The sequence below is a fragment of the Giraffa tippelskirchi genome, chromosome X, assembly GCF_054371585.1.
Source record: "Giraffa tippelskirchi isolate mGirTip1 chromosome X, T2T-mGirTip1v1.2.pri, whole genome shotgun sequence".
Taxonomy (NCBI): domain Eukaryota; kingdom Metazoa; phylum Chordata; class Mammalia; order Artiodactyla; family Giraffidae; genus Giraffa; species Giraffa tippelskirchi.
In genome coordinates this window covers 64,271,211-64,294,557 of record NC_137289.1, presented here as the reverse complement: position 1 = coordinate 64,294,557, position 23,347 = coordinate 64,271,211, and the positions used below count along the sequence as shown (strand labels likewise).

At 35.7% G+C, this 23,347-nt stretch overlaps 1 protein-coding gene, 1 long non-coding RNA gene and 1 pseudogene across 16 annotated transcripts in view; all 3 read left to right on the top strand.

The window, feature by feature from the left end:
- The window catches only part of DIAPH2 (diaphanous related formin 2), a 952,992-nt gene that overhangs the window by 383,040 nt on the left and 546,605 nt on the right, over window positions 1-23,347 (top strand). The gene's annotated exons all lie outside the window — the stretch shown is intronic.
- LOC145536286 (uncharacterized) lies at window positions 557-3,675 on the top strand. The gene is made up of 3 exons (XR_014075737.1): window positions 557-865; window positions 1,873-2,159; window positions 3,077-3,675. It is a non-coding gene; the product is annotated as an uncharacterized LOC145536286 (long non-coding RNA).
- LOC145536475 (uncharacterized) lies at window positions 12,973-13,685 on the top strand (annotated as a pseudogene).

Sequence of the window (23,347 nt, the reverse complement as noted above, 5' to 3'; positions counted from 1 at the left end):
AGCTATCTGTAAGGCCTCCTCAGACAGCCATTTTGCTTTTTTGCATTTCTTTTCCATGGGGATTTTCTTGATCCCTGTCTCCTGTACAATGTCACGAACCTCTGTCCATAGTTCATCAGGCACTCTGTCCATCAGGTCTAGTCCCTTAAATCTATTTGTCACTTCCACTGTATACTCATAAGGGATTTGATCTAGGTCATACCTGAATGGTCTAGTGGTTTTCCCTACTTTCTTCAATTTAAGTCTGAATTTGGCAATAAGCAGTTCATGATCTGAGCCACAGTCTGCTCCTGGTCTTGTTTTTGCTGACTGTATAGAGCTTCTCCATCTTTGGCTGCAAAGAATATAATCAATCCGATTTCGGTGTTGACCATCTGGTGATGTCCACGTGTAGAGTCTTCTCTTGTGTTGTTGGAATAGGGTGTTCGCTATTACCAGTGAGTTCTCGTGGCAAAACTCTATTAGCCTTTGCCCTGCTTCATTCTGTACTCCAAGGCCAAACTTGCCTGTTACGCCAGGTGTTTCTTGACTTCCTGCTTTTGCATTCCAGTCCCCTATAATGAAAAGGACATCTTTTTTGGGTGTTAGTTCTAGAAGGTCTTGTAGGTCTTCATAGAACCGTTCAGCTTCAGCTTCTTCGGCGTTACTGGTCGTGGCATAGACTTGGATTACCATGATATTGAATGGTTTGCCTTGGAAACAGAGATCATTCTGTCGTTTTTGAGATTGCATCCAAGTACTGCATTTCGGACTCTTTTGTTGACCATGATGGCTACTCCATTTCTTCTACACAGTAGTAGATATAATGGTCATCTGAGTTAAATTCACCCATTCCAGTCCATCTTAGTTCGCTGATTCCTAGAATGTCAACGTTCACTCTTGCCATCTCCTGTTTGACCACTTCCAGTTTGCCTTGATTCATGGGCCTAACATTCCAGGTTCCTATGCCATATTGCTCTTTACAGCATCGGACTTTGCGTCTATCACCAGTCACATCCACAGTTGGGTATCGTTTTTGCTTTGGCTCCATCCCATCATTCTTTCTGGAGTTATTTCTCCACTGATCTGCATTAGCATATTGGGCACCTACTGACCTGGGGAGTTCATCTTTCAGTGTCCTATCCTTTTGCCTTTTCATACTGTTCATGGGGTTCTCAAGGCAAGAATACTGAAGTGGTTTGCCATGCCCTTCTCCAGTGGACCACAATCTGTCAGACCTCTCCACCATGACCCATCTGTCTTGGGTGGCCCCACACGGCATGGCTTAGTTTCATTGAGATAGACAAGGCTGTGGTCCATGTGATCAGATTAGCTAGTTTTCTAAAATATTTATTTGGGAATAAAGGCTGGTACAAATTCTGTAGATGTAGAAAGTATAAAATTTAATTACTAAAATATGATAAGGGTATTATATTAGTCAATTTACTAAATGATAGTTCTGTTTCGTAAGGTTATCCCTGTCATCTTGATTGGGATTTTAAGTGATGGTTGGGCAACTTAGTGCCCAAATCTTTGAACTATTCTCAGTTTTATGACACTTGATAGCTAATAATAGTAGCTATTATGTGTAGGATTTTTACCAGTCTGTATCTCTAATTTTTAAGCTCTTGGGGCCTGGTGTAGCATTTCTCTCACTCTTGTCCTCTTTTATCTCCTATTTTATTCCACTTTCAAAAGCACTCAAGTTCACAAATTTTAGTGTAAAAATAGATTTTGGAAGCAATTACCCCAATTACACAAAGACTTGTATAATGTTTCCTGCTTTTGCTGCTGCTGCCAAGTTGCTTCAGTCATGTCCGACTCTGTGTGACCCCATGGACTGTAGCCTACCAGGCTCCTCTGTCCATGGGATTTTCCAGACAAGAGTACTAGAGTGTGTTGCCATTGCCTAGAGCATCTTATTAAGAATATATTATAAAAACTTTACTTGTACCCTTTAAGTTTTGCCTAACGGGATGGAACTCCTTTCTTTAAGAGAGTCTGACTTGTATGACTAACTACTTTGGCTATTTTATGTTTTTCTCAAATATTTCAGTAAACCTATTTTTGGTCAAAATAATTTATTTTCCCTTCGTGGCATCTCTGTTGTGATGATTAATTGTATATCTCATACAACCATTTACTGAAGGGCTTCTCTGTTTGAAAGGCTGCAATACCATGTAATAAGACACCATGGGGCTCTTAGGGAACACATGTAAACCATTGTATGGTATTCTCCCCAAAGGTTCTATATTCTGAAAGTCTCAAATCCATTGCTCCCTTCCGCAAAGACTTTTCTTCTTCTTCTACTTTAAAAAATCATTTCTAGTAGGCTATTAAAATTTTTGTTGACTATTTGATCTCCATATGTAGTTAGGTTTGCATAGATGCCTCTAGTTCAGATACCCATTCTGTGTCAAGAAATGAATATATGAGATTTTTTTAGGAGTCAAATCAGAAAACAGTGAAAGCCGATTGGGAATGTTAAATATTAATATTTAGAATCTTCACATTCAAAATGTGCTTATTTTCCAAAGTAAGATAATAGCATTGGAGAGCAGAAAGATTCTAGATCTAATAAACTGAGTCAGTTACATTAGTGTGCTAGTAAATGTCTTTTTGAAAGGTCATCTCCATTAGTTCCTCTGTTGCTGTCCTTGAAGTTTTTTTCCTCTCTGTCTTTTTTTTTTTTCTTTTTAAAATTATCACCGGTATACCATAACTTACTTTTAACTAAATAGAGAACTCTGAATTATTTAAAACATCTATATTTAAGCAAAATAATGTAATAGAGAATATCTTAGTACAACAACATAAGTAAACACATACTTTCTTCAAAGATTTTTGAAAGAGAAGAGCTGGAAAACAAAAGTCATTGTCACAAGAATTAGCAGATTCCCTCAGGATCAGATATTTTGTGATATGTAAGAGTAGTTTTTTTAAAGATTCGATTGTTCAAGGTAACTTGTCAAACCCTTAAAAAATATATAAATGTTGTGTAAATTCATATCTTGATGATTATGAAGTTACTAATAGGTATTAGAGAAGGCAATGGCAACCCACTCTAGTACTCTTGCCTGGAAAATCCCATGGACAGAGGAGCCTGGTAGGCTACAGCCCATGGGGTCGCAGAGAGTCGGACACAACTGAGCAACTTCATTCCACTCACTTCACTCACTTCATACTTTATCACTGGAGAAGGAACTGGCAACCCACTCCAGTATTCTTGCCTGCAGAATTCCATGGACTGAGGAGCCTCGCAGGCCATGGTCCATGGGGTCACAGAGAGTTGGACACGACTGAAGTGACTGAGCAATAGGTATTAAACACAAAGGCCCCCAAAAGAAAATATACTTAGATTCAAAGAGCCAAAGTGATTTAACTTGCTCTTTTGATGACAACTCCTTATATTTATATATAAGTTGTAATCAGCATGCAGACATCTGCTCTACCAGCCAGAACTCTCTCTCAGGTGGGATTGTCTTACGTCAACTTCTTAAAACTTTCCATTGAAGATTATTGATAATTTAGCAGGGGTTTTGAATTTAAATTATACAAATCTGTAAAATTATTAATTTCATTTCTTTTTATGCAGTAAGCATTTTTTTAGTGTATATGTTTCTTAGATTGTGATATGTTTTGTGAATTGAACTTAATGGCAAATACTTTTATTACTGCTAGAAATGAAAAATAAAAGGGTACAGATATTGCCAGATAGCATTTGGTCAGAATTGTTTGTATTTAGAAATTAGATTTTTAAAAGTCAATGAAAAAAAGAATATAGTTATTCCAATAAGCATTGCAGTCTACTTGTATTATTGACATGTAGATAATTAACAAATATATTGAGTAGAAACACATACATGATATAGATTGGTCTTTGAAACAATCTGTATTGTATATACAGCACAGATTTTTTTTTTAATGTTGTTAGCCTAAGGTTTCAAATAATAGAAAAATGAAAATCAATGTGGAATTGTCAAGTCTGCAAGATATCTTGCCTTGGGATTGTAGAGAACTGATGATTCTGAAAGAAAAGTCAAAAACTTCATTCTCCAGCAGTGTTCTTTCATAAGGTACAACTACAAAAAAGATAGAAATCAAACTACCGCCATGTAACGATTTAAAAATTAATCCATGCTTGAGACCCCTGCACCACTGTGTTATTTTAACATAACCCCTTCTGTCACCTCTAAAGAACTGGATTTAGAACATTATAGTTCAGGCAGGAATATATTGCCATTGTAACTACTGAATACTCTATCCTACCTAATTTTTAAAAAGTGTATGTATGTTTGGGTGTGTGGCCTGGATAACCAGCAGTCTAGGAAAAGTCTCTGTGTAACAGTGAGCCTGGTATTTTTCTAGACATTGTTGGTCTCAGAGGTCCCCATTAAAAAGAATAAGGATTGCTACTTCTCAAACCTTGTCAGATACTGGACATATTACCTGCATGCACAATGGAGGCATTGAGGGTAGCAGTCTACCTTTGTGATAACCATGTTTATACACTTAGAGAACATATCAGATACTGTATGCATTATTTCTACAACACTACCAGAGAGCACTGCTTGTAAGATTGTGTAAGAAATACACAGGAGGAAGGAATCATAGTTCTTGGATTCTGCAATGTCTAACCCAGTCACAGTGATGCAGTGCTCAAATGAGCTATAGCAGATTTAACGAGCAATCTAGGACAGAGACACATGTACTGGACACACCAGGGAAAGAGATTACGTGTACAGGGGCTAATTAGCATGAAATATGAATACATTCATATAAGTAGTCTTGATCTATGGGACTCCTTCATTATTGGGAATGATTTTTGCACCAAGTTAATGAAGAGAAATTCAAGAGTTATGCTGTATAAATAATTTTAAAATAGTATTTTAACTTTTTGATTCTGCATAGTCTCAATTTCTGGAGCAAAAAAAAAATGAATTGCATATGATAAAGTACTGTGATCAAATGGAATAGACCTATTTTCTTCAAAATATCTAATACACAAGGTGGGAAACAGTAACTATCCTTCATAGAACCAATTAATTAGTAGTCTGATAGAGATGCACTAGATATTATCACTTTGATATTTTAAATAAGGTAATCTGGGCACATAATATTCCAGAAAATATACCTCTAGCCAGAAGGTTGAAAATCTTGGATTCAGTTCTTTGGGGGCTCTAAGATGTCTTTAGCAAAGAAGTCATCAATTTTGAGGGACAATTTAGAGAGAGAATGGAATTAACTTGTGTTAAGGTTGTTTATGATGCTCATGGGAAGGGGAACCAAAAAAGTGGTAAGAAGAACAATATTCCAAAACAGATACAACTCCAGTGGAAAAAAATACAGGATAATAATACACATCTGAAAAGAAGACATTTCATTCAATTTAAGCAGTATTTTTATTCTTAATTTAAGTTTGTAATTTAGCATAAGAACACTGAGAATTTAAAATTACTTTTGATGACTGTTTAAAGACTCTAAGGAATTATTTTCACCACTCCCATCCCCTTCAAAAAAGTTTAACATGAGATTGCTCAGTTAAATGTATGGCTATATTTTATGTAAAATACACAATGTTGATATTTCATATCTGATCTCAATAACATTTTTCATATGCTGTTTACAAACATCTTAGAAACATCTACAGGACAATTTTCTTGACGAAAAGTCAATATTTTTTAGGATGTGAAATCAGAACAAAAATAGCTAAACTAATCTGTCCATTTATTTGATATTTATTCTAAGAAATGGATTATTTGTATATAGGATCATAGTGCTATGTGCCATTTAGGAGAAAACAGTCTTTCTTTCTCTGCTAAATGGGCTTCCCTGGTGGCTCAGTTGGTAAAGAGTCTGCCTGCAATGCGGGAGACCTGGATTCAATCCCTGGGTCGGGAAGATCCCCAGGAAGAGGAAATGGCAACCCAGTCTAGTATTCTTGCCTAGAGAATTCCATGGACAGAGAAGCCTGGTGGGCTTCTCTGGGGTCACAAAGAGTTGGACACAACTGAGTGACTCTCTTTCTACCATGTTCAATGCTCTCATGTTTGCCCATGATAATAATTCAGATTTTTATATGCACTCACTGGATATAACTGGAACAGGTTATTAGTACAGTTGGTGATAAAAATAAAATAGGAATACTCACAAATTTAGAAATTATTATAATTCTATCTGTCACAGCTTTGAACAAGTCAAAAAGCACGTGATTTTTTGCATTTTTTCACTTAACCATGAGGACACTTTTGAGGAGAGAGTTGACTGACAAAAAGTGGGTCACGTGTCAGACTAACTTTGTATGACTGTTCTTTATTCTATAGGAGCATACTTAACATTAGGGATATTAACTTAGGGATGTGCAGTAGATATATGACAGTCGTCAAAATAGTAGAGGATACTTGCTGAGTGTTGAACATTTAGATTATGCTACATTATGTGCTTCCCTGGTGGGTCAGTGGTAAATAATCCACTGACAGTGCAAGAGATGTGGGTTTGAGTCCTGTGTTGGGAAGACGGCTGGATAAGGAAATGGCTACCCACTCCAGTATTCTTGCCTGGAGAATGCCATGGACAGAGGAGCCTGCAAGATGTAATCTGTGAGGTTGCAAGAGTCATAAGGGACTTAGAGACTACACCACCACCACCACCACCACATTATGTGCTAGATCAGTTTATCTAAGACTATTCATTTAATGCTAGCAGATCCCTTGTGAGTTAAAGGAACTATTTTTTAATCTCAAAATTATAGTGGAAGAAACAGAAATTTATAGTTAAGCATTTTGCTTGAAGTCACAAAGTTTTTAAATGTAGATCCAATGTTCAACTGTTGAATCCATTTCATTTGAATTTTATCATTAAACATTGAGATGAATGAAAATTTGTCTTTAACTAACTTTTTGATTTAGCTGGCGGATAGATGACCGCCTTCCATCTTTTGTGTACTGTACTCCAATACTGCTAATAGAGAAGCTTTCTGTTACTTAGATCTCAGGCATGTATACATTGCCTTCTACGTGACATATGATTTCCTCTTGCAAATGCTTGTAATTTGGCCTATTTGTCTTGACACTGTAGTTGCTACAAGATAGTGTCTCTTTCCCACAAGGTTATACTTGGGGACTGTTGTCATGTATCCTTTCATATGTGTGAGTTCATATATACCATTTAGAAAGTATCAGTTCAGTTGCTTAGTTGTGTCCGACTCTTTGGGACCCATGTACTGCAGCATGCCAGGCTTCCCGGTCCATCACCAACTCCCGGAGCCTACTTAAACTCATGTCTATCACGTCGGTGATGCCATCCAACCATCTCATCCTCTGTCATCCCCTTATGCTCCTGCCTTCAATCTTTCCCAGCATCAGGGTCTTTTCCAGTGAATCGGTTCTTCGCATCAGGTGGCCAAAGTATTAGAGTTTCAACTTCAGCATCAGTCCTTCCAATGAATATTCAGGACTGATTTCCTTTAGGATTGGCAGGTTGGATCTCCTTGCAGTCCAAGGGACTCTCAAGAGTCTTCTCCAACACCACAGTTCAAAAACATCAATTCTTCGGTGCTCAGCTTTCTTTATAGTTCAACTCAGTCCAACTCTCGCATCAATACATGACTACTGGAAAAACCATAGCCTTGATTAGATGGAAGTCCAATAATAATAATAATGGAAGTCTTATAATGGCGGAGCAATATACACATTCAAGTAGATGTTCAAGTTTCCTAAGACTCAAGTGGGTCATATCTATGTCATCAAACCAAAGCATATTCAACTGAAATCAACCTTAAAGATCCAGGTCTGAAAATCTCACCCTGCAAATGAATCAAACCAGAGACAGTGCTTTTGCTTTCTTTCCCAGACACACAGTTTCCTGGAAAATGGTGAACTTTGCTCGAGTCCCTGACAGCCATGTTATGTTGTAGAGAGTTTGTTGTTATTGATGTCATTACAGATGTACTTTGTCCTCATTATATATGGGAATATAGTTATTTGCTTGATCTAATAAAAGTTAGTCTACTATAGTGCATGATTCTTTCTTGTCAAAAACTTTATGAAACTTGGCAAATAACCTAACCATTTGAGGGTTTTTTCCCATAATGTGGTGTCTGTGGTGGTGTTCTGTCTATGGCACTATTATGAAAAGCATTCATTAAACACATTTATGTGCTTGTTAACATAAGGAGATAAAAGAAATTGTTTTTCACAGTTTACGTAACTTAATAAACATATCTCAGTCACTGTGAGTACTACTTAACTCACAGGCCTCACAGTAGTTTGGGCTAGTCATCATTTCCCAGCTTGAGATATTGTGGGCTAGAAATATGTTCAGCCCTCAGATAAAATATATAATTCCCTTCTGACCTACCAGGACTCTAGCTCACATCATCAGATGTCAGGGCTTTTGAGCAAGCCTGCCTCTGGGTGGTTTAACTTTTCTAGTGATTTGAGACTTGTGTTTGCATTGAATATAGTTGGATTTCATGTTTATCTCAGCTTTATTAGTCTGTATTTGGGTTGTTTTGAAGGGTTTTCATTTTAATGTGTAGATTGACACATTTTTATACATGTTGCTAGAGGTGATTTTGGAGTGCTACATTTTCAAAATCAAAATAATAAATAATACATATGGTGTTCATTGTTTATTTTTTGGTAGTTTTTCTTTTGATGACTGTAACCTTTCATGGGAAGTGTTAGTGACACATCTTTTTTTTCCATTTTTAAAATAATAGTAATAGTAATACTAGAAATTAGCTTTCAGATTGGTCTGGCAGTTTTTAATTCGAACATAAACTGTTCATTTTTTTTGAAATATACTTTCTTTTTGAAGCAGTTTTAGGTTTACAGAAAATTTAAGCAGAAAGGTATGCCCCTTCCCTACCCCCACAGAATTTTCCTTATCATTAATGCACATTGGTCATAATTGGTGAACCATTTTAATATATAATAATTTAATCATAGTAATTAACTGAAGTTTTTAGTTTATATCAGGTTTCATTCTTTGTGTTGTACATTCTGTAGGTTTTGACAAATTCTCAGTGTTCTCTGCTAAGTGAAGAGAAGTTGCTCCGTCGTGTCCGACTCTTTGCGACCCCATGGACTGTAGCCTACCAGCTTCCTCCGTCCATGGGATTTTCCAGGCAAGAATACTGGAGTGGGTTGCCATTTCCTTATCCAGGGGATCTTCCTGAACCAAGGATCAAACTTGGGTTAAACCCACTCCGGTATTCTTGCCTGGAAAATCCTATGGACAGAGGAAGCTGGTAGGCTACAGTCCATGGGGTCACAAAGAGTCATGTTCTCTGTACCATGTACTAAAGTTTGACTCATTCTTTGATGATGGTGTAATCACTTCTTCTTTGGTTTATTCATTCATTCATTCACTCATTTTGATCATACCTTTCTCAGACTAGTTACTGACTATTTATTGAGTGCTCAATAAATAAAAGTTATTTATTGAGTGTTAAGACACTCTGACAGATTCTACAGGAAGTCACCAACCTATGCCACACAGTGATGAAATGAGGTAATGTATGAGAAAAGGCTTTAAACGGGAAAACCCTTTGCTGACTAAATAATGTAATAATTGATTACTGATTTCCGATTTCTACTTGTGAAGTGCTTCCCTAGGTTCAAACAGGGGTAGCATGTTCCAATTATGTTTAAGACATTTGTTTGCAAGGAAATGGCACATGAGGAGTTTTAACTGGTGGTTCTGGGCGTTTTCCTGTTTGTGATGGACATTTCTTCAGGTTGTCTTTATTAGGATTTAGTAGAGGCATTAGAAAAAGCATTATTTTTCCTTGAAACTGATTATTTCTTGCTTCTTTAAAGTGTAAGTTAAGGGCAATTTTTGACTTCTTGTAACAAATTTCCCCTTATAAATTTTCTGCAGTAAGTCTATCAGTTAGTGAGGAAAGAATTATAATATTTATATTCCCTGAGTGGGTCAACAAGGAATGGGTGGACTATTTCTGTTAGTGGAACACATTCCAAATAAATAAGTATATATCAGCATAAATGAAGAATGCGCATGTAGACTTATTTGAGTTAATTTATCTTCTTTTTTAGTTCTGTAACGTTTTTCCTCTTTAGTTGTAAGATCATACATTGACTAGCTGGCCATGGTGCCTCCAGGCTAGGTATTAGCATAATGTATCATAAATTCTTACAGAATCTGTTATCTATTGCTCTTGCGAGGTTAGTCATTATTGTTCTAGCAAGAGGTTTTTTTTTTGTTGTTGTTGTTAATTATTTATTTATTTGGCTGTGTTGGATTTTAGTTGCAGCACATGGGATCTTTAGTTGCATTATGTGGGATCTAGTTCCCCAAGCAGGGGTTGAACCTGCGCTCCCTTCCCTGGGAGCTTGGAGTCTCAGCCACTGGACCACAGGGATGTCCCACAGGAGTTCAATTGAGAGCATATAATTGGAAGTCAGGAAATCTAAATTTTAATCTTAGCTGTTATGGAACCAAGAGCAAATGTTTTAGCTTCTCTAAATCTCATTTTCTTCAGGGTCATGATAATAATACCTTTCTCATATGGTTGTTCAGTTCAGTTGAGTTGCTCAGTCATGTCTGACTCTTTGCAACCCCATGGACTGTAGCACTTCAGGCCTCCCTGTCCATCACCAACTCCCAGAGTTTACTCAAACTCATGTCCATTGAGTCGGTGATGCCATCCAACCATCTCAACCTCTGTCGTCCCCTTCTCCTCCTGCCTTTAATCTTTCCCAGCATCAGGGTCTTTTCAAACGAGTCAGTTCTTCGCATCAGGTGGCCAAAGTATTATATATGGTTGTTAGAGTGATTAAATAGAATAATGTACATGGAAAACATTGCCTTTGGTCACTAGTAATTTGTTGTTATAATAATGACTATTATATTGTAATAGACCAAGTTGGACTTCTTGCTCCATGAATACATTTCCAGTGTTTCTTAGATGAGTTTATTGAACACGGGAGAGCTTTCTTTTCATAGCTAATGGCTGTGCTTCAGAAAAATTTCGTTCTAAATGTAGAACTACAGCCCTCTTTCTATGTAAATCTGGAAACTAGTACTTTATTTTCTTCCTCTCACACTTCTGATTTATGTTTTCATTTCTTTGCCTGAATATCTGACCATTGCTAATGTTATAAGATAAAATGCAGAAAATAGATAAGTCACTCATTGCAAATAAAGTCAAGTAAAAAATCTTTTAACTATATTACATTTAAAAATAAGAATGCTTGGCCTTGGAGCATTACTGTCATAATATCTGCTTTTTTGGTTTGTCTATATGTGTTTTAACCTAAACAACTGAAATCCTATTTGTGCTCATTTCTGCTTTGTGAGGTCAATTCAACTTTGATAATTTCATAAGAATGAAAGAAATGAAACAATTATCACTAAACTGGAGAAACCATTGCTTCTTATCATTTTATTTGCTTTGTTTGCTACTTACATTGACACTGAGGTAAAATTTAAGTGAGTTTATGTTGAAAGCACTGCTAAAATTTGGAACTCACAGTAGTTGGTCTAAATAAATCAATTTTTCAGCTAGCTATTTTTAAGTATGTATAACATCAGTTGAAGATGCTTTTGTTTTTCAAGCAACTTTAGTGTTTGGATTTTTAAATCATACTTGTCTGGCAATATCTGTAGATCAAAATAATGGACATTAGTTTTGATAGCTCAAATTTACTTATTGAGATGTTTTAAATATTTCTTTTGTTTTATCCAGAGTGAAGGCTGGCAAAATCAAATGGACATTGTTTCTTGATATTAAAGTTCATAAATTTTTGACTGAAAATCTCCGTTGGTATTTTTTTTTAGATGAGTAAATGCCTTTTTGTGAATGTGGGCACGCTTCACCTGTTTTAGCATTTTAGTTTTAGAGAACCTAAAATGAGTCATTTTTCACAAAAGGCTTTATCTCTTGTTTTGCCATCTTTGCTTGACAGAGAGAGAGGATTTGGTGACTTTTTGAAAACTCCCTCTGTTACTTTGCTCCATAGTGTTTTAGTTCCCTGTAATAAAAATAGAGCAGAGAATTGAAAGGCCAAAGCAGTGGGAATTTTATAGCCTGGGATATTTTAACTTTCATGGATTTATTTTGTATTTAAATATTGGGTGTGTATGTTGGGAGAGGTAATAGATTCTGATACTCATTTTTTTGTTGTTGTTGGCGAAGTCAGTTGTCTAGATTATCAGTTTATTTCTTTATGTAAAAATAGTGATATTTTATCTTTAGGATAATTTTAATGGTACATTGCAGACATTTCATAGGAGGGAATTGTAGGCATGCTTTTAATATTTATAAAATATTTTGAGGGCCATGCATGAAGGCTGTAAGTAAATATACTCCCAATAAAATAACTCCACTAATACAATTGAGATATTAAAAAAAAAAAGAAACTACTTACCATTTAGTGAGCCAAGAGTTTCTTTCCCTAATTTGCATTTAGAAAGCTCTAAATTAAAATGCTAAAAGGAAGGCAAATAATTTCAGCCAGTGCTGCTAGTATTATAAATAAAGCTTGCTTACTTGATATAATTTTAAATAAATACTCTTGACATTAAGACATAATGCTTTCTGATCATGTAATGATAAACCACAGAATAATAGAAACATGTTTGAAATGGGCCTAGTTTTACCACAGTGTAATATTAATCGTATGCTTCTATATCTTCAAATTAATTTATGACACCTCGATACAGAAATAGACGTTTAAAGAAAAATGGGTAACTTGTTAACAAGAATGCCATTTAATTTGTGAACCATTATAATGGAGTTTCTATTTGGGCATACTTGGAAGTATGTAATGTTGTTTTATCTCCCCAAAATATTTTGCTGTATAATAAGAAATTCTAATTTTGCAGTAAAAGAAAACCCACTAAACTGGATATATACATTTTTTGGTTAAATCTTACACATGACCAAATAGACATTCATTGTACCTGGTAAATCACCTAGTAGCTTCTCTTTAACAAAGCTAATTTTTCTCTTTTTCAGTCTCTTTCATGCCCAATTTCTCAATCCCCAAAGCACACACCACACAGACTCACATAGCTATACCACACACTGATTACCTGCCTCATAATTCTTTGACAAATCTAGAAGCACTCAACTATGAGTTCCTTCATCTTCCCCGGTGAAGTCTACCAAATTGCCCTGCATCTGTATGCATACCATTTCCTATGACTATGCATCAGTGAATCCCTCCATCTGTAGAATAACCTGTCCACTTAAGCAGTGGCTCCCACTCCTCAGTGATTTAACCCCCTTTTCCCATGCTATATTTATTTTTAACTCATGAATGGGTCGTTTTCAGCAGCATACTAACATGCCCTAGTATCTCCTCTCTCAAAAAAAAAAAAAAAAATTAGAACCACTCTTGACCTCATAGCCTTCTCCAACTAGTACTCATCTGTCGGCATTCCAAACAGCAAAACCCCTTCCTTGAAAGATGTCTTTGTTGGTTGCTAACTTGGCATTCTCATCTTATTCTCTGTAATCTCCTCCAACTAAAACTTTCACCCTCCTCACTCCTCTCAGTCTACTCTTGTCAAGATCACCAATGACCTTCAGTGTTTGCTTCTTAATTATTGTATTCACCTCTCAGCGGATCACTTTGTCTCTCATTAATACATGATTTCATACTCTCTGGGTTTCCTTCTTATTCACTAGTTCACTCTTTCTCAGTTTGTTTTGTTCACTGTTGTGTTGTTTTTGACTCCAGTCTTGGGGTAATCAAATACTCAAGAAAGGCTCCTAATGATTTGGCCTATAAAGCTGAATGATGGTGCCATCTATTTGGAAAGGAAAGACTTGAGTAGTGGTAGGGTCAGGGCTAGGAATAAAGAATTTTGCTTCAGCCATGTTATGTTTGAGATACCTTCTAGACAGAGATCATAGAGAAGATGTCGGGTAAGTAATTGAATTTGAGTCTGTAATTCCAAAGAGTAATTATAGCTGAAGATATCAATTTGAGATCACTGCCACATAGATAGAAATAAAATGATGTATCTGCATGATATCATTTTGTGTAAGTGTGTACTTGAAGAAGAAGAGGAAGTGTGCGATCAAATCCTAGTGTCTTCTGTCAGTTAATGATTGGAGAAAGGAAGATTCATCAAAGCAAATTGAGATAATTATGGCAAGAAAAATGTGAAATAATGTAATGTCAAAGGATCAACATAAGAAAATGTTCCAAGAAGGAAGATATGATCTGACAGATTTGGGAGGAGGACAGTGAAATATCCATTGAGTTGGCAGCATTGAGGTCACTTATGCCCTTAGGAATTTTCCAAGTAGAGTTTGACCTAGATACCATGAAGGAGTGAGTTGAAGAGTGAAATAGGAAGTGAGGGGATGTACACACTGTGGCTAGATAACTCTTTAGAAGCTGGGTTCTGGAAGAACTCAGAGAAATGGGCATCTGCAGGGGTTATGGTATTAGGGTATTTATTTATTTATTTGTTAGGGTGGGAAATGCTAGAGCATCTTTGAATGCTATTGGGAGTAACAGAGTTGAGAAAGAAAGGTTGAAGATGTAGAAGAGCGATAAAATAAAAAACTGGAAAGGAAGGAGTACTAGATCCACATGTAGAAGAACTTACCTTTGATAGGAGGATCCTTTTCTCCTTTATAATAGGAAGAAAGAAAATGGCATAAATGCAGGTCTGTTTGCTAGTGGCATGTTTAGGATGTTTCCGTTTGATTAGGGGTTTCTATTTTCTCATGAGTTAGTCATCAGGGTCATCACCTAACAGTTTAGCAACTGTGTGGGTTGATTTGATGAGGAGTAGATCATCTGAAAAAAATGGAAATAATTGTTGGTAAAGAGTTACAGTCATTGTTGGTCAATATTGAGTATTCATTTGAAATGGATTATCAATTTATTTTTCATAAACTTTTGTTAGTGTATAGTTGCTTTACAATGTTGTATTAGTTTCTATTCTACAGGAAAGTGAATCAGCTATATGTATACATATACTCCCTCTCTTTGGGATTTCCTTCTCATTTAGGTCACCACAGAGCACTGAGTAGAGTTCTCTGTGCTATACAATAGGTTTTCATTAATTTTCTCTTTTATACATAGTAATGTATATATGTCAATCCCAGTCTCCCAATTCATCCCACCCTTCTTCCTCCTCTGGTATCCACATGTCCATTCTCTATGTCTTTGTGTCTGTTTCTGCTTTGCGAATAAGTTTGATGATTATTATTTTACAGTGATATGACTCTTTCTGGTTGTGTCATTTTCCCTCAAAATACTCAGTGTGCAAATGCAGGAGACCCAATAAATACAGTAGAAGAATTAAGAGGAAAGTGTGTTGAGTATGGTATGTTAGACAATAATTACCAATGGAGTAATACCTACTTGGCCTTGAAATTTAAAGTAAATGGGGAGAGAAGCGACCACAGGAGAGGAACGGTGGATGGTGGGTCAAAGGACTGGTGGTCTTAGTGACACTTAGAGATTGATTCAGCAGGTTTCCTTGATCCTTTAAGCTGGAACCATATGAGAGAAAAGGTCATCAGATACTGTGATTGGGTTGGAATTTAGGAGGTTGAGTTATTTTTGATGACTGCAGTGTGACAATGGGATTGAATGATTTTGGTTAAATTCAGTAAAAGATAGATGTAAAGGAGCACGAGAAATTGAGAGACTAGATAAGTTTGGTATGTGGTTGATGAAGTCAGTGAAAACAACAGAATTTAGAGTGGACAAAAAAACATTTGCTGAAGTTCTCAGTAAATGAAGGGGAGTGACTAAGAGATCTGAAGATAATGGAAAAAAAGATGTAGCTGGATTATGCTAGTTACTACCTATTTATCTCACAAGGATAGTATGAAAATTAAGTATTGGAAAAACAATTACTTTATAATCTGACAACTGAATGAAGATCACTTCATGCATTGTTAGAAGTAACTCATGGAAAATGGATTCTATTGTGTTTATATAGTTTGGATGGTATATTTAATGAGGACAATTTAAGTAGAATGACGTTAATGATGACTAGCTATGATTATAATGAATTTGTCAAGCTTAGATTGATCAGTTAGGTTTACATGCTCCCTTTTATCTAAAAAAATGTTGTAGAGAAATAAAATATGTAATTACAAATGATTTTAAAATAACGTATGACAATCATAACTATTTCAGAGATAAAATATGCTATCCACTCTGTTTCATAGGAATGGTGTATAAGGGATTTACTTGAAACAGTTTGGATTGTTCAGGTTAGCCAAGATTATATTTTCGAAGATAACCAGGCTCAAGAGGAGTCTACTGTGTTAGTCTGGTTCTCTGTGACTGTGTGACCTCAGTTCCATACACAGAAACATGAGGAGGTTGTGTTAAGATATCTTTAAAAGATCTTTTAATTTTGTTCTATGATTCTAAGAAAATTAATTTGAGATATTTCTATGAAAATTATATTTTAGCTTTTAGTGTAGCTGAATATAATATAAGTATATGCTGTGTATATTTATACCCTTTTGATACAGGATTCCAAGCTATTAGTGATGGTGTGATTTAATGCTTCTGGTTTTTCTCTTATTCTGTAATATCATTTAAATAGGCATCATTAAATATAAATCATAATAAATAGTGTTTAAAAAACATTAAACAGGGCATATCTTTAAAATAAGACCAAGAAAATAGCATAACATAGTAAACTAAGAAACAGTGAGAAAGAATGAGTTATGTTTTAAGTTTTTATTTGGAAATCATTTCAAATGTATAGAAATTGCAAGAATAAGACTGTAAAGAACACTTGCACGTATCTTTTATCCAAATTCATGTACCATTGGTGCCACTCTTACTCTGTCTCTTCGTCTCACTTCATCTCTCCCCCCACCCCCATCTCCTACTCTGGCTCCATCTCTTCTTCATCCTCCTTGAGCCTGGAACATTTCCACAGCCGTTCTTTGTCTTTTATAATGTTGATATTTTTGAGCAATATAAATCTCCTCTTCTTTAAGAAGATGTTTTTTCATCTGGAGCATATCTAATGTTTCCCCATGATGGGATTTAGGATGTGTGATCTTGGCCAGAATTATACAGAGGTCATGCTGTATCAAGTATCACATATAGAGACACTGAATGTCTGTCTGCCCCTCATAGGAGGTGTTCATTTTGATCACTTGGTTGAGGTATTACACGATTTCTCCAGTGTGTACTTACTGTTTTTCCATTTAAATTAAGAAGTAGTTTGTAGAGAGACGTAAGACCATGCAGATCTCCTGCTCCTCATCAAAATGTTCTGTTAGATAATGCGATGTATGCTATAATGGTTGTAAAATGATGATTTTCCAACCTCTCTCCACGTGGTTGGTAATTAGCATTCTTCTGTAAGTAAGACCTCTCTCTTCTCATCTATCAGTCAATCAGTGTATTGATGTATTGACTTAATGATTGATTTGTTATCACTATGGACTTATAAAATCCTACTTTGCAGTGATTTATAATGCATTACTGCATTACTTTGGTGCTCAGTTTTTCCCAGATTTGGTCAGAGGGATTACCCTTAATCAATCTTTGTGACATGCCTACCCCATCTTCCCACTTTTAGCATTACCTTACTTTCTGATATAAAGATATTTTAGTTTCATCTTATACTTACTCTTCCGTAGCCCTGGAATCAGCTATTTTTCTAAGGAACCGGATTCCTTCTAGTGGGAAATTGCATGACAAAGCAATACCTAGATGCTAGCTGTGTGTTCATTGTTACTGGAATGAAGGGGAAAAAAAATTAACAGAGGGCAAAGCATTAAAAATACAGTTAGGATATGACATTTTTAGCCAAATCATTGGATTAAACTTTTCATATGTCCTATTGGTAGGATAGAGGTATGAAATGATCTCAAATCCATATGGGTAGCCTAATTATAATCAAATTTAATTGAAAAAAATAATAAGTAGTGTGTAAGATGAGGAAGTAGCATGTACTTACCTGCCCTAACATAAAATACTGCTAACTTGTGTAATGACCATGTATTAATACTCTATTTGTTTTGGTAATGTAGTTAATAAAATAAGAAATTGAATAGCAAACAGAATTAGACAAGGGATTTTAGTGAGAAAACAAAATCTGTTTCTGTATCAGAAAGTTTCAGTTAAACAATAACTTTCCTAATTCACTGTGGAGGGCTTCCCTGGTGGCTCGGTGATAATAGAATCCACCTGCCAACCCAGGAGACATCTGTTCAATCCGGGAAGATCCCACATGTAACAGGGCAACTAAGCCTGTGCACCAAAACTACTGACCCTGTGCTCTAGAGCCCACAAGCTGCAACTACTAAGCCTGCGTGTTGCAACTACTGAAGCCCACATGACTTAGAGCCTGTGCTCTGCAACAAGAGAAGCCCTCACAATGAGAAGCCGGCCCACTGCAACTAGAGAGTAGTCCCTGCTCACCGCAACTATAGAAAGCTCGCTCAGTGATGAAGACTCAGCACAGCCAAAAGTAAATAAATAAATTATAAAAAAGTAACCCACTGTGGAGTACTACAGATGAACAATTTATATTTTCAACTTAAAACATCTCTCAAGTTATGGGGTTTCATAGAGTTTTCTATGTAAAAATAGTTTGATTTCTCTGAACATATCTTTATGGCAGTTGGGAAATAACTGTTGATGAAACAATGTCCTACAGTATTCAGTGAACTGAATAATTCAATTCAAAACTCCTACATTCAGAGTTCTACTTTATTTTCTGAAATCACCCTGTTTATTTGAATTCCTTTTCTCCTCCTAAGCACCTACGTTTTTCTCTTCACTCTTGCACCACTTGATAATTGACCTTTCTAGACATAAGTATACATGGAGCTACAGCAACAGAAACCTAGTTAACACACTTAGATATGTTCTTTTATGCTCAAAACATTAAGTATGCACTTATCATATTTAAGGCACTGTGCAAGGAGCTCTTTATCTTTAAAAGCTGAATTACTGGTGTTTCCAATGAAGCTGATAATCAAGTATAGTCCCTGCATACCAAACTGCAGTAGACCAGTTTGTGGGATACATTACTCATTAGGTTGCTAAGGCATAAGGTCAGAGCCTGAAACATAATGACATTTGAAGCTTTTCCTCTCTCTTCTTTACAAGTGATAGTAAAAACAGATATACCTTTATCTCTCCCCAAGTAAATTTTTCCTAAAATCTTGTATTTTTAGCTGTTAAGTTTTCTCTAAAACATATCTTGAAATAGATGATGTATCATTTTCCTCTTTACCATGACAATGACAGTTCCTAAGTGCTTGCTTTTTGAAATGTGGATATGTACAAACTAGGTATATTTTCAACTGATGCCTCTTTTTGATTCATCTTTTCCTTTTATTGCCTCTTGCCTTGTGAGTAATCATGTAGTCTCACTTGGTTCATTAAGTAGTAGTAGCATAATTCTGAGGGCATATTTAACACATTTCTTTCAGATTGACCCAATCTATATATGACATCAACAACTTACAAATAACTGAAGCATGTTTGTTTTTTTTTTCTTTTTCCCTGTCTCTGGAAAGGAAATACTAACATTGAAACTGAAGTCATCTTTGGACTTTATTCAAATGTGTCAGTTTTGTGAAACCATACAAAGATATTCACTTAGCTTAAGGGAACAGAAGAACTTTGTTATGCTCTTTGAGTGTTACATTAAACTAGATCGTTGCCTCAGGATCCTATTTAATATGTCCAACTGATTTATGATGTTTTGTAGTGCTTTTTCCTTTGATTTGTCTTATCTTTGGAAAACTTGACATATATTTTTATTTTATTCTTCATACTGTCTCAGTGATTATCTATGCATTCATTATTTTCAGTAATGTTACTTGCTGAACTTAAAGCAAATTATGTGGAATATTGTGTTTTGAATTAGCAGTCATGTAGCAAGAAGGATGTAACATGGTTTGTAGGTTTATAGAATGATTTTTTTAAAGTATTATTTTGCATAAATTCTCAAAGCACTGTATTTAGTGTCTGTTCCTATGTAGTATCTAGAATAATACAAATATTAAATATAGTGTCACTCTCATTTCTATTAATGATATAAAAAGACTGAAAATTTCTAGAGCAAATCACATTTCTACCTTTCTGGCCATCTATCATTTAATTAAGGTGCTATCAAAGACTGATTACAATATTTAAGTCATTAAGATTTTAATTCTCAATTGTATTATCTCCCTTGGCAGGGCTGTTAACTTTGATGATACAGGTAGAGTAGAAATTCAGCAGAGACATTTATTTATTTTCTTTTACGAACATGGCTGTACAATTTGCGTTTTCCCAAGTGGTATTAGGAATGTGTGAATAGATCACACAGCTGCTGGCTTGGTGGGTTTAGGGAGTATGTTTAGCAGATGTTTGCAGAATCTGGGGTTTGAAATATTCTCAAACATATAGAAAGAGACACAGATATCTGTTCTCTAGTTTAACATTTCATAATAACTATTTCTGTGTGATCTTCCTGCTATAAAACCATCTCACTTTGTTCCTTGTTTCTTTCTTTCTTTTTTTTTTTTTTAAGCCCTTGCCCTGCTCCCGTAGGAATTTCAATTGGCTAGGGGATATATCTACCATGCCTTTGAATTTGATGTACATTTTTATTAACTAGGTGAAAATATTTTTAATAATACTGTGGGATTTCTATAATTAACCCAAAAGTTTATCTACAAGAAAGAAAATGAAAACCACAGCCAGCCTCTTTTCCATGGCTCATTTCTATAGTAAAGTCATCTACCTAAGCTCAAGAAGAGCCATTTTCCCCATTTCATCTGAGATAGGACAGCCTATGAGGAACTTGTGCCAACTTGATTTTTTGTCATTTACACCATTAGCTGCTTTGGTTAAAAATAAATACTGACAAACAACAGGGATTTGGGATGCTCATGATTCAGTTTATAGGTCATCATTATAGTGATCGCTGAATGAATATGCTTTTAAGGCTGATTTATTGATCAATTCAAACTATTTATTGAGCTACATGAAAGCCACTTCACTAAGTACCAAGATAGTTAAATGAGACTTGGACCCTTACAGCTAGGAGAGCTTTATATTCAAGAACAAGATATTCATACAGCTAGTAAGAATATACCAAACATACCAAAGTCCTGTAGGTGAGATTGAGATGAAATGGTTTAAGGGAATGAGGGAAGGGGAGATTGTGGAAAATGTCATGACAGTGGAGGTAAGTTAGCTGGGACTTTAAGGATGAGTGAGATTCGGGTATTTAGGTAATGTGTCTGTGAAGGAATAAAAGTATTTTCAGCAGAACAAAGTGTATGTTGGAAAACCTAGCGCTTATAATGGCCTTTCCTCAGGCAACAACAGGTGTGTTAACATATGGCTAGATTGCAGAGTTCATGTTAGAGATGAAAGGGGGGACAATTTAGAGGAAATGGCAGAAAATGCTATTAGAGAGATATGTTTGAACGGGATTATGAGGGCCTTTAATTGCTAGACTAAGAAATCCCAACTTTAACTGATTAAGAAATTTGAAAGTATTGAGGAATCTCATATGACTGACCTGAGCAAAGCTGATTTTAAAGACCTTTAGTGAAGTTGCTAAAGTGGAAGGGCCTGAGAGTCTGAATAAGAGCATTCCTTTTAAGTTAGAATCTCTAGGACTAGAGAACTTACTATTGTTGTGTAAAAGGATATAGGTAAGAGTTAAAGGTGGGCTTCCCTCATAGCTCAGTTGGTAAAGAATCTGCCTGCAATGCAGGAGACCCCGGTTCAATTCCTGGGTCAGGAAGATCCACTGGAGAAGGGATAGGCTACCCAATCCAGTCTTCTTGGGCTTCCCTTGTGGCTCAGCTGGTAAAGAATCTTCCTGCAATGTGGGAGACCTGGGTTCGATCCCTGGGTTGGGAAAATCCCCTGGAGAAGGGAAAGGCTACCCACTCCAGTATTCTGGCCTGGAGAATTCCATGGACTGTATAGTCCATGGGGTCGCAAAGAGTCAGACACCACCGAGTGACTTTCACTTTCAAGAGTTAAAAGTAAGTCCAGAATTTTAAGACAATGTGACTGGGAAAATGGCCATACTTTTAACATAACTAGGGAAAGGAAAGAGGGAGGAAGATGATGAATGGGTCTTGAGAAGCATGAGATTGGTTTGCTAGTTCTTAGAACCCCAGAGGAACTAATCCAGTAGGCTTTGAAATGCCAGTCTAGTCTTGGGTGAAAATGCTTTTAAAGTATATTCCTAGGAGTGAAATTGCTGGCTCATGGGGTATACACACCATCATCTACAAAACTAATATTGTTGTTGCAGTTGTATTATGACATCATTATTTGTTTAGATTGGCCCTCTTTCTTTGCTCCACACAGTTTTATGTATTTTCCACCTTCCTTCTAGAATAATTTTTTCATTAAAATATGTGGTTTATAATTTCTCTTAGTTAGGTACTCTTGGGTTGAAATTCTAGATTTTGCCTTCTTCAAAATGCCTTTTTAAAGTCTTGTTTTGAAAAATATTTTGTCTAGATATTCTGGGTTATTATTTTCTCTTAGCACATTGAAGAGACAAGTCCCCCAATTTTGGCTTCTCTTGTTGATAGCTTAGCTCTCTGTGTTCGTTCCTTTTAAGATAATGTCTTTTCTGTGTATTTGCTCTTATGATCATCTGTTTATCTTTTGTATAAGAGTTTACGTCACTGTGTTTAGGTGTTAGTTTCTTTTCATTTATCCTACTTGGGATATATATAATTTTTTTAAGCTTCCTGAATCTGTGTATTTGTGTCTTTCTGTAATATCTCCTCAAATATTGCCTCTGCCCCATTCACCCTGTTCTAACCTTCTGGAAATTGAATTGTAGAAATTATACCTTGTCACTCTATGCTATATTTCTCTTAATGTCTGTTTCATATTTTCTGCCTACGTATCTCTTAAGCGCTACACTCTAGAACATTTGTTCAGCTATATCTCCCACTTCATGAATCTTTCCTATACTCTACTGATAAACCAGCCTCTTGAGTTTTTAAATTTTAATTCTTACTTTTTTTCTTTTAATTTTAAGAAGTTTCATTTGGTTTTTTTGTAGATCTGCATAGTATCAGTATTAGTATTTTCATGTATCTAACTCTTTATTAATAATTTCAATCTCTTATATTTCTTTAAACATATGAAACATGTTATTTCTTGTATGTTTATCTGTGGGAATATTTTAAGGCCTCATGTGAGAGTTAATATCCTTTAGAGGAGGTTCATATTTACCATTGCTAGGTGGCTACCAACCTAGAATCATGTTAAAATTTTGGCTTAAGTCTTTAAGACTCCAGGAAGTGTTAATTCAAGCTGCATGAGGACTGGCTTTCAACTAGGAATACTCAGAGAAGGTTTTTATCATCTCCATCTGGTACCAAGGTTTGATATGGGCAATTTTCTTC